Source organism: Hippopotamus amphibius, chromosome 12, assembly GCF_030028045.1.
Source record: "Hippopotamus amphibius kiboko isolate mHipAmp2 chromosome 12, mHipAmp2.hap2, whole genome shotgun sequence".
Classification (NCBI taxonomy): Eukaryota; Metazoa; Chordata; class Mammalia; order Artiodactyla; family Hippopotamidae; genus Hippopotamus; species Hippopotamus amphibius.
Genome location: NC_080197.1, coordinates 73,087,416 through 73,103,782, shown reverse-complemented (window position 1 = coordinate 73,103,782; position 16,367 = coordinate 73,087,416).

Here is a 16,367-nt window from a genome sequence, read left to right as displayed (position 1 = left end):
CCATTTATGAAGTTCCCATTGACAGCAAGCATTTTGGGATCACATTTCCACCACTACAGTATAATACTGGACTGAGAGCACTGGGGAAATTAAAGAAAAGGAATAACAAGCACAGAACTCTAAATCAACTCTTTATTTTAATTTTTTAAAATATTTTATTTTTTATTGAAGTATAGTTGATTTACAATGTTGTGCCAATCTCTGCTATACAGCAAAATGACCACTTATACACATATATACATTCTTTTTCATAGTCTTTTCCATTATGGTTTATCACAGGATGTTGAATGTGGTTCCCTGTGCTATACATTAGGACCTTGTTGTTTATCCATTCTAAATATAATAGTTTGCATCTACCAATTCCAAAATCCCAGTCCATCCCTCTCCTTCTCCCTGCCCCACCTTGGCAACCACAAGTCTTTTCTCTATGCCTATGAGTTGGTTTCTGCTTTGTAGATAGGTTCATTTGTGCCATATTTTAGATTCCGCATATAAACAATATCATATGGTATTTGTCTTTCTCTTTCAGACTTACTTCACTTAATGTGACAATCTCTAGTTGCAGTCACATTGCTGCAAATGGCTAAATCAACTGTTCTCATCCAGATTTCTGTAACAGAATTAGTCTCTAAATCCCTAATGGATGTAGTGAATTAACTTCTCTCCTATGCATTCAGAAAGGTGCTATGTATGTGTCATCTTTGAAAATACTGAGAAAATAGTCACATAAATCATTCTCTCTGGGACTTAATCCTCTCACAGAACCTGGTCAAGGAAGGATGCTCTAAAGTCTTGGCTCAAGATAAGCACTGAAGACGACGTCACCAAGGTGGCAACATGGGAGGCTCCTGAATTCCTTCCTTCCACTAATGCATGAAATATATAGCTGATCATAGATCAACTCCCTTTAAGAGAAATCCAGAAACTAATTGAGTAACTCCTACACATAATATAGGGAATTATCCACACAGTTGAATACAGTAATTAATAAAAATGATTGAACGTTTTTGGTTCAGTGCTTAGAGACAAACAGGAATTAGTCTATGAGATAATTAATACGATTTGTCTGTTCATTAAGGACAATTTTATAGTTTATTAAGATGGTAATATAATATAGACATTGTTCTATATTAACAATATAATATTGTTATATGGTAATATAATGTAGACCCTTTCTATTTAATATACTGATGAATTCAATGTATTTTTATTTTTAGTTAAATGTATCACCTATTTGTATATTTATGTTTTATATGTGTAATTGCATATGTGGAAATGTGTTAATAAATCCTTTGCTGCAAGGTTTTGCATAAATGTACACAAGAGTAGAATTAGAATTTTTCCTTTCTCCTGTAAAATGACTATTTTTCTGTGCCCAGATAATAGATGCTCTTTTTGTTGACCAACTTATTCTGCTAAACTTGCTCTTGATGTATTTTAACAAAAATTTCCTATTAGTCTTTGCTTCTTGTTGAAATGTGTTTTTAAAACTCAGTGTTCTAACTATATCTCATTTCCTTTGGCAATAGTCAAGTTGAGCTTTTCTCATATTTAGGTCCCAAATTAGGAATAACAGAACTGTTAAGATATCTTGTTTTGTATAATTAATTTTGGGGTCCCAGAAAGGCCCCCGGCAACACATTTGCTCCTTTATTTTACTCACAGAAATAAGGTAAGAAAAATAAAAATAAAAATGTTTGTCAGTCTCAAAATTTGATTATTTCATACTAATGTGGTAACAGTTGTGTTTACCAAACTTACGTTAAAAGAACTGATAAATCTGGAAGAAAGTACGTTTTCTTAGATTCATTATAAATTAAATAACATAATATAAATATGTTATAATGATTGTGCACTTCTCAAACTAAAAAAAGAATAATCATGTTTAAGCATAAAGAGGGGTATAATAATTATTTGCAAACAGATTTTGCTTCTAGGATTCTAGGTTTGAACACTCTTGTCAATTGAGGGCACTTGGAGTTATATTAAAGTCCTCATATTATTTGTCTCTTCTTCACCACTGCAACATGCCAAACCCAGGAGAGCTCCTTCCTCTGCTTAAAAAAGGAAATCCCTCAATGGTTTAATCTCTGTTAGAAAATTACCTGTACTTTACATGAGTCTTTGGTAAATTCCCTTGGATAATCCTGATTTAATTTTGTTTCACAATAGTTTATACCTAAAAACAAAAACATGAAATCATCAAGCAAACCATACAATTACAGATTCAAACTCCAAGGAAAATTCGGAGCCTCTCCCCGAATTTAAATCAGTCCATACGATGGAGCTAATTATCTTCATCTGGACCTTCCAGGTAAAAACAGATGAAGATCAACGTTAGAGCAAATACTGCTCATGTTCCAGTATTCTTGGTCATTGCTTGTTTTGAGAGCTACCTTTCACTGAGATTGCTATGAAACAACTTTGTAAGGCTTTACTTTTTACTTAAAAACTCCATCATTCCTATCTTCAACCTTCAGTGAAAAGTACCGGGAATGGATGGAATTCAAAAACTGAAAATTGGGAAAGCTCTCAGAGACTTTAGATCTTCCATGGTCTAAGGTATTGGAGGTAATCTTTGATAATATGGACCCTCTCTGATGAATTAAGTACCCCATGCACTAGGGTACTTCTCTATTCAAACAGATGTAACTAGATACAACCAGTCTTATGAAATAGGTGCAAACAGCTTTGTAAAAATAATCACTCAAGCACATCCCTTCATAACTCAAACATGGAAACTTAGTCTTCTCAAAAAAAATCATAAAAAAATCCACCCTTACCCTTTGAAGGAAAGGACCTTGCCAGGTACTGTAACAACTAACACAGCAGTAAAACTCCAAGGTGTTGATCCTTGGATTTGTATTTTCCAATTAAGAAGACACACACTGTCTTCTCTTGACCACGGGATATCATCTTCTGAATGCTGAGTGTCTATTCCATTGGGAGACTTTAAATTGAGGATTCTTTGGTGTCCTGTAAAAGCAGACAGCTGCCGGGAATAGAAAACTTCCACCCAAGATGATAGAACAGAATTAATTTTCTGATTCTCCATTATCCTATTTCTTTGTTTCCTCTTCTCTAATCTTGCCTACTATTGTATTTTAACACCTCATATTGATGGAATGAATGATTTCCCAGTTTCCCTAAGGGGGCATTTCTTCATCTTCTTATTGTTGACACCCTATGGTCTTCTGTCACTCAAGGAAAAATGATACTGTGCATTATCTTCAGACAATAGGTATCACTTAGAACTATATGATTGGCAGATCTATTATCTCCTATCTGTTCCTGCTGTAAACCTTTAAAACATGGATTCTCAACAGGGGTGACATCATCCCCAAGGGGGCAAACATTAGTTCTTATGGATTGAAAATGTCTTACGTGTTTATGTATAAGCATGTTTATACACACAGGATATAAACAGGTACACAGTATATTTATATCTACAGTATTAAAATCTCTTAAGGTATGGCCATTAGAAACATAATACCTAAAAAGGCTATTCAGGGAACAAAATTGAAAAAAGATTGAGAAACATTGCTAAAATATTTCAGAAGGTAGATTTTCTTTTACAGGTCTTGTATGATACTTAAATTACCCTTACATTATTAATCCCAACTCTTCTTATAAAAATTCTACCTTGAAACCCCACCCCCCCCACCCCACAACCACTAACAAAATACTTCTATTGAGGTCACTGTATTCTTTTTTTTTTTTGGCCATGCAGCTTGCAGGATCTTAGTTCCCTGACCAGGGATTGAACCTGGACCATGGCAGTGAAAGCACCGAGTCGTAACTATTGGGCCACCAGGGAATTCCCGAGGTTATTGTATCTTTATCAACTTCGCAGGAATTATTTAACTCTACTCAGAAAATCTGGTCACCTTAAGGGACCAATAGTGGATTCCCTCCTATTAAAGTGAAGGATACTAATACTACCAGTTAGGACTGTGCCCATCCCGGGTACCACTGCTTGTGTGGATATCACTTCTACTCTTAAAACCCAACAAATCATTTTTTTAATTAAAAAAATTATTGAAATATAATTGATTTACAATGTTGTATTAGTTTCAGGTGTACAGCAAAGTGGTTGTTATACATATGCATCTATATCTATTCTTCTGTAGATTCTTTTCCCTTATAAGTTATTACAAGATATTGAGTATAGTTCCCTGTGCTATATAGTAGATTCTTGTTGGTCCAAAATATTATTTTAAATCCTTTAGCCAAATTTAGCATGGCTTATGATTTTCTCTTGAGAAATACTCAAGGGAGTGTTATAGCAAACACTTCTTTCTGTACTTCATAAAAAAATACAAGCAATCAAGTAAACATGACTAAGCTAAAAGAAAAAGCCACCTGGTTCTCTGAGATGAACCTAGAAGGATATTGGGACATGTTTTACTGGTCTGGGTTTAATGATCTTGGTTCTGGACTTTGTGGTCTAAGGACTAAAACAATTTTGTTGCTGGTAGTTGTCTGTGTTGCACTTGACTCTTTGCATCTTATCCAAAGTCTTAGGTGCACATCCATTATCACATGTACACGTTTCAACAACTTATAACAGCAGCGTGAAGGACTAATGCCAGTCTAACTACAAACAACATTCTCTAGAAAAATCTGATTCACAGAATTTTAGCGACGGTTAAGATCTGGATATCACAGATTAATGTCCTATGACTTACATTCATCTAGCTTTAACCAAAAGCAGGGAATTAAGATAGAAAAATGCATCCCTGAGAGCTCTTAGCTGGTGTTCTCTGCTGAACATAATTTCACAGAATACAAACATTACACAAGGTCAGTCTGGGACCATGATAGACTGAGACAAAAACAAAGTCACTCATTAATCATCTCGAAGTACAGACAGAAATCAAAACACTGTGTAACTACAAAAATAACCAAGTATGTCCCTCTCCCAGCTCACATCAGTGACTGCAGCCTCTTTTCCATTTATAGCTTAAATCTTGGTATGCTATTCTTGTCTCTTGTATTAAAGCTATTAAGAAATCCCCAGTGATTACACAAGGTCGTGCATGTAAAAAGAATTTTAAAACTTCAAAAAGTATACTTAATCGAAGTTTTAATAAAGACAAAAGATCTGGTACCACAGGAGAAAGAAAACACAGGCAAATATCAGGAAGGTCCTAGACATCCAGGCACATCTTCTCGGGTCCTCTTTCTATTAGGCAGGACATGCTTTGTCTCCAGAATATGAATCACCAAGATATGTGTGTGTGTGTGTGATATCTCAGCCTCTAGGAAATCAAGGCACAAGTTTAAGAGACTTTTATTCCCGCACTGATCACATAGCCAAAATCTGCCTATGTAACCAGGTAAACCTGGTACAGAACATCAATCTATACATTTTCAGCAAAAAATGTAGTCAGATTGATATAGGGCACATGCACATGTTCTTGGCATATTAAACCTCACCTTATAAAATCATTAGTTCATTCATCCCTATCCAGCCCGTGTTTTCTGGCGCACCTGGAGGTAATCATAGAGTTACCATAAAACGGCTGCAAGTTAGCACTATCCCTAGACAGTACTCAATAACCCAGTGAACCAAATTACCCAGTGAACCAAAATGCTGATTTCTGGCATCATCCAATCCAGAGCAAGCCCCACTTTATCAAACTCTCCCCCAAACCTCCCAGCATGAGGCCAAATCCTGTATCAGACCCTTCCTAATCCCTTCCTACTGATATAGAGGATAAAGTTGACTTACAGCTGAACCAGACCAGAAAAGCTGCAGCCTTATCTCTGGTAATTCTTGGTTGTCGGACTTTGACTTTTGACTAAAAAAGGGCAACAGAATTTACAACAGACTGAAAAAGGGCAACAGAATTTATAGAAGGCTAAAAAAGGGCAATAGAATTTCTAATATGCTCTTCAAAGTGTGAAATTCCTATGGTGACCGTTAGACCAGTTTGTTGATGCCTGACTTGACAATGTGACTGTGGGAATAAGAACCTGGATGGGAACTTCTGTCTCGAGCTTTCCCAGAGCTATGATTCCTTGTGCAGATCTTGGTAGTTCAATTCAGAGGCAGAACACAGACCACATGTGAAAAAGAACCCTGGGAGATTCCCTCTGGAAGTCTCTAGCCTCCCAAATGTTTGCCTGCCTACGTTCTCTTCCTCGTGCTCCACTGTATCTGTGACTTTTAGATAAAGGCCTTACATGAGGATGCTGTGTGGAGTCTTGTGATTGCTTTCAAATATTCAAACGGCCAAAACCTCGCACCCATGGATTTCCATGGTGTGTGGTATCTTTTGCTACATAGCACAGAGTATACCCAGATTTAACTCAGATCTATTCTTGTTAGTCTTAGGCTGGTAGGCATCAATGAGGGAAATCAAGGTGGAAATCTCAGCACCAAAATAGACACAATTTTATGCCAGTAGAGAACAAATATCTACACTGCATTCTACTCTTTGAACAAAAAGTTTGGAGAGAAAACATGTGGAACCCTGGTACAGATGGCTCCTGATTTATAATGGTTTGACTTATAATTTTTCAAATTTACTATGGTACAAAAACAATATGCATTCAGTAGAAATGCTTCATTTTAAAATAGGCTTTGTTTTAGATGATTTTGGCCAACTCTACGCTGATGTAAGTGCTCTGGGCAATTAAAAGTAGGCTAGGTTCAGCTATGATGTTTAGCAAGTTAGGTGTATTAAACGCATTTCAATTTATGATATTTTCAACTTACAATGGGTTTATTGGGACGTAACCCCATCATAAATCCAGGAAGATCTGTATGTGGCTATGTTTAGAAGATTAAGGAATCATCACACATATAAAAGAAAGCCTAGAAAAAGGTTTGGGAATAGGGCTGCATTTTTAAAAAAGACTTAAAAATTTTTTCTTCTTCTTTTTTTTTCTTTTCCCTGAAGGACAGTAAAATAGGATGGCTAGAAAAGGTACAGCAACATAGCTAGCTGGAGGGTAGAAACTAAGTAAAAACGAGGCCAAAAGACTATTTTCTTCCAGAGCCTTCCAAATATAAAGTAGAATAAAAAGCAACCAAACAAAAAGCTTGCATAAATGTTGGAGGATAGAAAAAGTGTCTTCCGTGTATATATGAAATACAGCACAGAAAGGTTAAAAAAAAGATGCATAGGGGCTAGATCATGACTTGATTGTCTCTATTTAGAAGAGCAGTGAACCAGGTGATATGTTCAAACGACTCTTCCATAATCCCATGAGTATTTCTTTAGATATAGGATAAACGGTAGTCCAGCAAACAAGCAGATCAATTGGGGATATCTTTGGATTTAACCAACACAAACTGAAAACCAGCATGTAGTAACTAGTTAAAGCTCCTTCCTAAGAGAGATTGATGCCTATTAAATTGCTTTTAAACAAATTTTTATACACTTTTTAAAGGCGACTTTTCATTTAAGTTATTACAAAATATTGGTTATATTCCTCGTGTTGTATAATACATAAATTGCTTTTTATTTTAAGGAAAGGAGGGCAGGTAGAGGTGGGACTGGAGGGTGGCGACATGTAGGTGAGCATAGAGATTTACTTTCCAAGAACAAAACCACACTGGTCTCTGCTTCCATGTGATATCACATAACAGAAGATTGAAAGGGAAAACCTATAGAGTGTCTTATTTGTTTATAAATTCTTGACCTGAGAATACCACACTCAACAAAATCATCAAATTATTAGTGGACTTACTGAAGTATGCCACGTAGCATCTTTTCTGGAAAAAAAAAAAAATCACCATTTGACACTTCCTCCTTCTCGGTACCGCTTCTTCGCTTGCCCTGAAGGGAAATGCCCTTTGTGGTTTTCCTCCCCCTCAGTGGCGTCTAACCCACAGTCTCCTTTGCTGATCCCTCCACCTCTCAGTTTTGCAGTGTTGGGGTGCTGCCAGGACTAAGTCCCATGCCCCTTGTCCAGCAACATTCTCTCTCTCAATGATCTCATTTAGTTCCATAATTGTATACGCTAATAACCCTCATAAACCCAACTGTAGCCCAGAGCTTTGTCCCTAACTCCAAACTCATGCGGTGAATCTTGAGTTGGATATCTAATGAACAGCTTGACCTCACTCGTCCAAAATGGAACTGTTAACCTACCCCCAAATCTATTTTGCCCAAAGGTTTTCCCCATTTCACTTGAAAACGTCTCCCTTTCTCCTGCTCCATAAAATCTGGAGTCACTGTTTACTGTCCTTTATCTTTCATATTCCACACCAACCTGTCAGCAAATGCTGTTAATTTCACCTTCAAAATACATCCGGAACCTAAGTACCTCTGATTACCTCCAAGGCTATCACACTGCTCTGAGCCTCTATTATCCCCTCCCTATTTTACTATAATTGCATCCTAACCTTTCTCCTTGATTCTGACTTTGCCCTCCGTAGTCTACATCAATGCAGAAACCAAACTGATCCCTTAAAACTGAAATATAAGCCTGATCAAGTCCTTACTCTGTTCTAAACCCCACAGTGGTTTCCCATTTCCCACAGAGGAAAAGCCAAAGTCCTTACAATGACCTACATGGTCTGACCTTGTCACCTTGCTGTGATGTCATTTACTCAGCTCCAGCCATTTTCACCTTCTTGCTGTTTCTGGAACATGCCAGCTGTATGTTTGTTTTTCTTTAGCTCTTCCTTCTCCCTAGGGCCCCCTTTCGCTGTGGTATTATTGCCTAACTCTCTTACCTTTTTGATATTCTATTGACTAAATCTTTCACCCATATCTAGCCTTTGCTTAATATGTGTGACCTTGACTATATTATTTAATACAGCAGTCTGTACCTCCACCAATCACACCCTTCATCTTTTCTTACCTCTTTTTTTCTCCTTAGTACTTATTACCTTTTACACGTTTGCTTATTTTTATTGCTTATTGTTAATCTGAGCATTAGAGAATGTAAGCTCTATAAAATCTGGGATCTTTCCATATTCTGTTCAATGATATATCCTAAGTGATAAAAATATTGGTGGGCATTGTAGGTCAATCATTATTCAACGAGTAATTGATCCTGAACTTTAATGTAACACAAGTATAGATTGAGTATCTAAAGAAATGTTCAAAAAATACAGCTAAATATTTTGTCATTATTTTAGGAATTACTAAAACATTTATAATAAAAAACACAATAGTTGGAAGAAAGAAAATCATACTTCTAAATAATTTTTGAACTGAAAAGAATTTCAAATAGTAACTACAGAGTATTTATTTAAAAAATGATATTGTCAGCATAAATCTAAATATATGAGATGTGAACGAGCAAACATCAACTTGAATGCTCTTATTATTGATGAGCAAATTAAATTTCTGAGAGATCTACTCACTTATTTAGGATCAACACAATTCAGGTGGCTGGATTAGGGCTTGAACTCATGTATTTTCTCATTGCATGAACTGCATGATACTCTTGTTTAGAAAATAGTTATAGAAGAAAAAATAGCTAACCAACAGCTTCTCGGAGTTTCTGTCTCATTTTATTATCATTTTAAAAAATAAAAAATAAGAAATGAACTGGTGCTGACATTAAAAGTCATATAGTGTTCCCATACACACTGAGACAAGATTTCACAGGTTGACACATTTTGCTGAATACATAAAAATTACGATCACTTAAGCAATGAAGATATGAGCCCCTCTAGACCAGAAGGTATTTTTTTGTTTTGTTTTAGGAAAACAAAAATAACAGGTGCTCATAAGGATGTGTCATTAGTAGCACCAGCCTCACGATTTGAAGTTGGGAAGGGAGGAGAAATGCAAATTACACTATCCCAATTGGCTGAATAACAAATTAGTTAATGGCTTAAAACAACCACAATTTTTTTATTGAATATATTTGACATACAACATTGTAAATTTAAGGTATATAATGTATTACTTTGATGCATTTATATATTGTAATACAATTTCTGTTGTGGCAATGTTTATTACATTACCTAATTCTGGGACATTATTGTTGTCTATATTCATTGTAAATCACTGTGGCTTGTTTACTATTCATCGCAAGTTTGTACCTTTACACACTATCAGTCTTACCCCCTCATCTCCCATTCCCTGGTAACCACTGTTTTACTCTCTGTTTTTTTTTTTTTCCAAGTTAAACTTTTTTAGATTCCACATGAGATCCTACAGTACTTGTCATTCTTTGCCTGACATCGCATTTAGCACAATGTGTTCAAGTTCCATCCATGTTGTTGCAAATGTCAGGACCTGCTCCTTTCTTGTGACTGAATAATGTTCCAACCACATTGATCATGTTGTCTCTTACAGTTCTGGCAGAGCTCAACCAGGGGATTCTCCCTTAGAGTTTCTAGTGTAGTTGCAATCTGATGATAGCTGGGTCTGGAGTCATTGCAAAGCCTTCCTCATTTACCTGTTTTGCAGTTGAGGATGGCTGTCACCTGGAACTTCAGCTTGGACTGTTGTCCAGAATACCTCTATGTGGTCTTGTAACCAAAAGTAGAGTCTGGCTGCTCCCATTTCTTTGAGGCTGATTCTCAGAATTGTGGTAGCTTATGTCATGGCTACAGTCTGGTCATCATGTAGTTAACTTCTTCCACCTGGTGGGGCTTCAGTATCTATAAGACAGCTCACAGGACACGGCTCAGAATATTATCTATAGCCCTTGATTGGAACTAAAGGTCCTTGACTTTGCTTAATGACTACATTATTATTATTTGGTGTCCTTTGACTATTCTCATTTGTTTCTGCATTTTTTTATTTCTCTAATTAAGCTTATTCTTTGGCTAAAATTTTTCCACAGACAAAAGGCAGACTGATAACATGATGGTGGGGAGGACCATAGGGTTCTGCTCCGCTTAAGTCTCACTTCTTCTCAGCTTAGAGGCTGAGTTCCAAGAGCAAGCGTCCCAAGAGCTTCTCGATGTAAGTGGAAGCTACACTAATTTTTTTTTTAGAGTTTTCTTTTTCTTTTTTCTTTTTTTAAATTGTAGTATTATTGCTTTACACTGTTGTGCATGTTTTTGCTGTACAACAAAGTGAATCAGCAGTATTCACACATATATCCCCATATCCTCTCCCACTTGAGTCTCCCTCCCATCCTCCCTACCCCACCCCTCCAGGTCATCACCAATCATCAAGTTGATCTCCCTGTGTTATGCAGCAGCTTCCCACTAGCTATCTATTTTACATTTGGTAACTACACTGATTTTTATGATCAAGAGATGTCACATTGGTTGAAATTACATTCAAGGGCAGTGGGCACAGATATTTATTCTCAATGGCAAATGTTAAAGACATTGGATGCCACATTTTTAAATTGATGCTAGAATTTTGAGGGAACGAGCAAATCACTATCCATAATGCAGGACATTCTTTAATAAAATTGACTTAGACCGTTCAATAAATGAATGCCACAGGGAAATGAAAAAGAGCACATAGACAATTCTTTAATAAAAGACACCAAAGTAATTTGAAAACATGACAACTGGCACCAAATAGATTCACTTGTGCAAAGCCCCATGTCACCAAACCAAGACTTAGTTACAGTTTTGGCTCTTCCAGAATTGGAATCTTAAACCAGTCAATTAGGAATTGTCTGATCAAAAATAGTTGGGTCATCTGCCTGATAGATTCCTACCATCCCTCAAAGGAAAGGAACTTTGCAATGAACAATTTGCTTTTTTGCCTACAACTTCCTTGTTCCTGCTCCTTTCTGCATATAAAAGTCTCTCATTTTGTAAAGCTCCTTGGAGCTCTTTTCTATCTGCTAGATTGGATACCGCCTGATTTGAATCAATTTTTGCTCAGATAAATTCTTAACATTTTTAATATTCCTCGGTTTATCTTTAAGCAGGGACAGTAACAAAATCCAAAGTGTAAACTTTGATTAGATCCTAGATTTAGGAGGCAAGGGGTTCTAAAAGACATTTTGGAAAGATTTGGCTATAAAGCATATCTTAGAATATATATTAACTTATTTTGATTTTCTTAGATTTATTTATATGAATATATGCAACTTACTATTCAACTCATTCAGGAAAAAAGATAATAGAAAGCAAGAGAGAGGGGCTAAAGGATATGTGGGAAATTCATAATAATTGTTAGATCTGGTGAGGAAAATACTGGTGTTGAATGAACAGTTCTTGAACCTTTTTGTAAATGTGAAACTTTTCCCAAAAACTGCACTTTTACTTTTGCAGTTGCACATTATAGTCACAAGGTGGCGATAGAGTCACTTTTGAATTTGGATAAGAACACTCCCGTGAAAAGAGCGTACAGAAAAAAAATGTTTATTAACATAACATCTTCAAGTGCTGGCTCTAGGAGGAGAAATGTAAAAATCCCTGAAGGCAAAAATCACTGACAAAATTCACACTTCAGCTGAGTAGTTAACATTCAAATAAGCACGCTGGAAAGTGGAAGAAACCCTGAAGCAGAAAGAAGCAAGCACTAATCCTTGCTCCAGGGAAAAACCTAGTTTCTAGTCCTGGCTTCATCAGCGTGTGATTTTGTGATCTTACTCAAGTCGGCTATGAGTAGCTGTCACATGTACAATGAGGCAAATATCTGAAGAAAAACTTGGAGAGCAATTTCAGTCAGAATTGGAATTACATTTAGAGATGATGCCTATTAGAGGCCTTTGCTTGGAAATTTTTAGCCAGGTAGCAGTTACTTAATTCCTAAAGTAGAACACTGATGATTTCCCATGACGCACAAAGAATAAATCCAAAGCACATTCTGATTATACAGGGTTCACAGTTTATTTTGAAAGGACCCTAATAGGTTGTTTTGATAGAGAGTGCTTTTTGATGCATATACCTGGGGGATCACATTTGGATTCTAGCCCTATTAGTAGGTCACCTCCTAAATGCTGACAAATCATTCTGTGCTGTTTGTATTATTATTTGAAAAATGGTGCTTTCAGAAAAACTGCTCCTGTGACTCAGCCATCCTGCTGCAGTTCCAAGCAATCAACAACCATATGCATGAGTGAAAAAGGCTTTGCGCTAACCCCAGTCCCAGTCACCATCTCACTCCAAAGGCGCTAGAGACCCCAAACAAGAACCTCCTAGGCTCATTCAGCAAACAAATTTGATTTTATAATTATTTATTTGTCAAGAAATATTTATTGAGCACCTACTATGTGCCAGAACCAAGCGTCGGCTAACAATACTATGAAAGCTCTTGATCTCGTGGAGCTCATATCCTCATGGAAAGGGCCTAATAATAATAATAATAATAATGATAGTGGTAATAAAACAATAACATAATAAAATGATAAATAGATAAGTATTCAATTCCATATATTATGAAGGAAATAGAAAGTGTTGCAAAGGGACAAAATGGATAAGCCTCTTCTGATTGATATACAACTTTTTTTTTTCTTCTGTTCTGTTTTGTGTGGTTGGAAGGAAACAAGTGCAGCCAAAAAAATAAAATAAAATAACCAACCCAAAACAAAAAAACCACATACACGCACACAAAAAACAAAACCAAGTCCACAAGGGGGCAGAATGGAGTTCACTGCAAACAGTTGCAAATATAAGCTTTAATTGCTGCCAAGGGGTAAACTAAAGGCTGTGCCCACCAGACTAGGTTACATTAGTTGCTTCATGTGTTTATAGGTGTTTAGAACTTAAAAATTTTTTATAATTATCTTTTTACGTGTACTTCTTAGATTTTCCTTTCCCAAGCTGCTTGGTATGAAAGTCAAAAGTTATTCTTGGGCTTCCTAGGTGGCGCAGTGGTTAAGAATCCGCCTGCCAATGCAGAGGTCACGAGTTCGATCCCAGCTCCAGGAAGATCCCACATGCCGCGGAGCAACTAAGCCCATGTGCCAAAAAAAAAGGTTATTCTTGTTTATCCATACTTGTGTTATAAAGGAAAAGAATCTGATTGCTGGCTACCTAAACATCTGTGGATCAGAAAAAATGGTTAAACAAAAACAGCTAGGCTAATGTATCAAGAATGCTTTATTTTAAAATTTTTCCCGCCATAAGTATTTTTCCATGATACATTTTTTTTAAATTGAAGTACAGTTGATTTACAATGTTGTGTTAGTTTCAAGTATACAGCAAAGTGATTCAATTATACATATATATATTATTTTTCAGATTCTTTTCCATTATAAGTTATTATGAGATACTGAGTATAGTTCCGTCCTATACAGTATGTCCTTGTTGTTTATCTATTTTATATATAGTAGTGTGTATATGTTAACCATGATACCTGCCTTTTAGCCCACACTGTGCACGTTGAAGAGCTCTGTGGACTGGGTGGGGCAGGAAGGTAAAACAGAAGGAAATGAACTTAAAGTTCAAAGACATGGCATAGGAAATAAACAGAAGGAATCTCACTGGTCCAGTCTCAAGGTCCATTTAATAAAACATAAATAGACCATTATTCTGCCCTTACTCTTTTACATTGTCAGAGACTTCTTTTCTCTTCATTGTTCCCTCTTGGTACTTGTCCAGCTCTAGCCAGGAGAGAAGTGGGAACAGCTATAAGATCATAAAAAAGACTGATTATAATACAGCCAAGAAGAAACCAAATATTATTTTAGAAAAGTGGGAAGAAACAGATTAAAAATTGTGAGACCAGAGAGATTGGAGGAAAAGTTCAGAAAGAAGTTACTATTTGATTCAAGCTCTCCACAATTGCTAGCGTTTTTCTAGGCAAAGAATAAAGGGATTGTGTGATGAAAAGAGCATCCTACATGTGTGGGACAACCATGACGTCATAAAACATTAGGATGTGTTTGGAGAATGGTCAGCAGCCTGCATCTGGAGCATGGGCCGCGTAGAGGACATGTAGATGGCAGATCTTGAATCTCGTAGTAAGTTGACATGGCTTGACGTTGGAGTGAGTTTATTGTCAATAAATATTGACTCAAATACTGCAAAAATTTCCTTAGGCCTAATATTTTTTAATCTGCCTAGACTATGGTTAGACATGCCTTCCTCATGGAACTGCATCGTCATAGTTTGAGTTTCAGAGATGATCTCAGCAGTATCACATTCAAGAGTAAATGTACTTGATTATCTACTACTGCAACAGCAAATGACAGCGTAAGAGCATAACTTCTTGGGCTTAGTTTCATTGTAAAAGATTCTTACAGGTGTGTGTTTTAGGGGTGCTTGATTTTCAGATCTAACAAGTAAAGGAGAAGGAAAGCACCATATTTGGAATGAATTCTGAACTAATTGATGGACTTAGCTTTATCCTGATCTGCTTTAGAAGTTTGCTTTGAACATCATTCCAAAGAGGTAGGAATGTACATTGCCAATTGTGGGAATGTTTTTTCTAAGATTTCTGTTCTTTACAAGTCTTTTCCCCCAAAGTATCAAACACTTCAAAAATCTCACTTTTATTGTATGTTACTTTGTAAAGATACTCTTGTAGAATGTTTTTTTAAGTAATTTATTTCCTAAGTAATTGGCACAAGATGAATTATACTTTGAATTTTTGATATGTTCAAAATTTTATATTAATCAATGTTATAAATCAACATGCATGGAAAATAAGAATTAAAATTTTATTTTGGTCATTATAGTATTCCTTGAATTTATATAATTATATAATTGCATATTATTATATAATTATATACATATATAATTATATAATTTATATAATTCAAGTTGGTATTGTTATCAGAGTAAGTAGATATCTATTTTTCAGGAATTTTATCATGATGTCCTTATAGGGTAAATTCAGTATTATCATTTATTTGATTTCCATAGAAAATTTGGCATGTGTTTTTAAAAAGTGAACACTCAAGAGCTCTATCAGAATAAACATGTCTCTTCTGTAACTTTAGCTTCCCCAACTTCAGAGTTGAAAAAGGTATCACATTTTCCATTAGAATAATGAAAAATTTGATTACATATTTCCCAGAGTGTGAGCCATAGACAGAGAAAACATAGAAGGAAAATCAAAAAGCAATGAGAAAATTAAAATGGGAAGAATTTAGGTCCCTTCTCCAACTCCTTTAGTAATGGGTCTCTGATATGAGTCAAGAGAATGGATTTTAATCAATGTTCTGCCACAACCCAGTTGTGTGATGGTTGAAAAAAAAAAAAGGCTGTGGGAGAAGCAGAGGACTTCAGAGATCAATTACTAAAACTTTTCTGGAGGTGAGTGAAGGCATAGAGCAGATGAATGCAGTCTACAGGATTAGAAACTGTTTCCTTAGCTGGTCTGGGCTTTTTCCCATAGAGCATCACTGTCTCTTAAAGTGAGACATGTTTTCTTTATGTATGTGTTTTCTCATTGAATGAGGAGATTAAACATGAATGTCTGTAAGACACAACGTTTAGAATTCTCAGTGTTTGTTCACTTTGTACTACAAAACGCACATTAGGCCACGCTAACAGTATATACAGTTAAAATGATGGAGACCTGAAA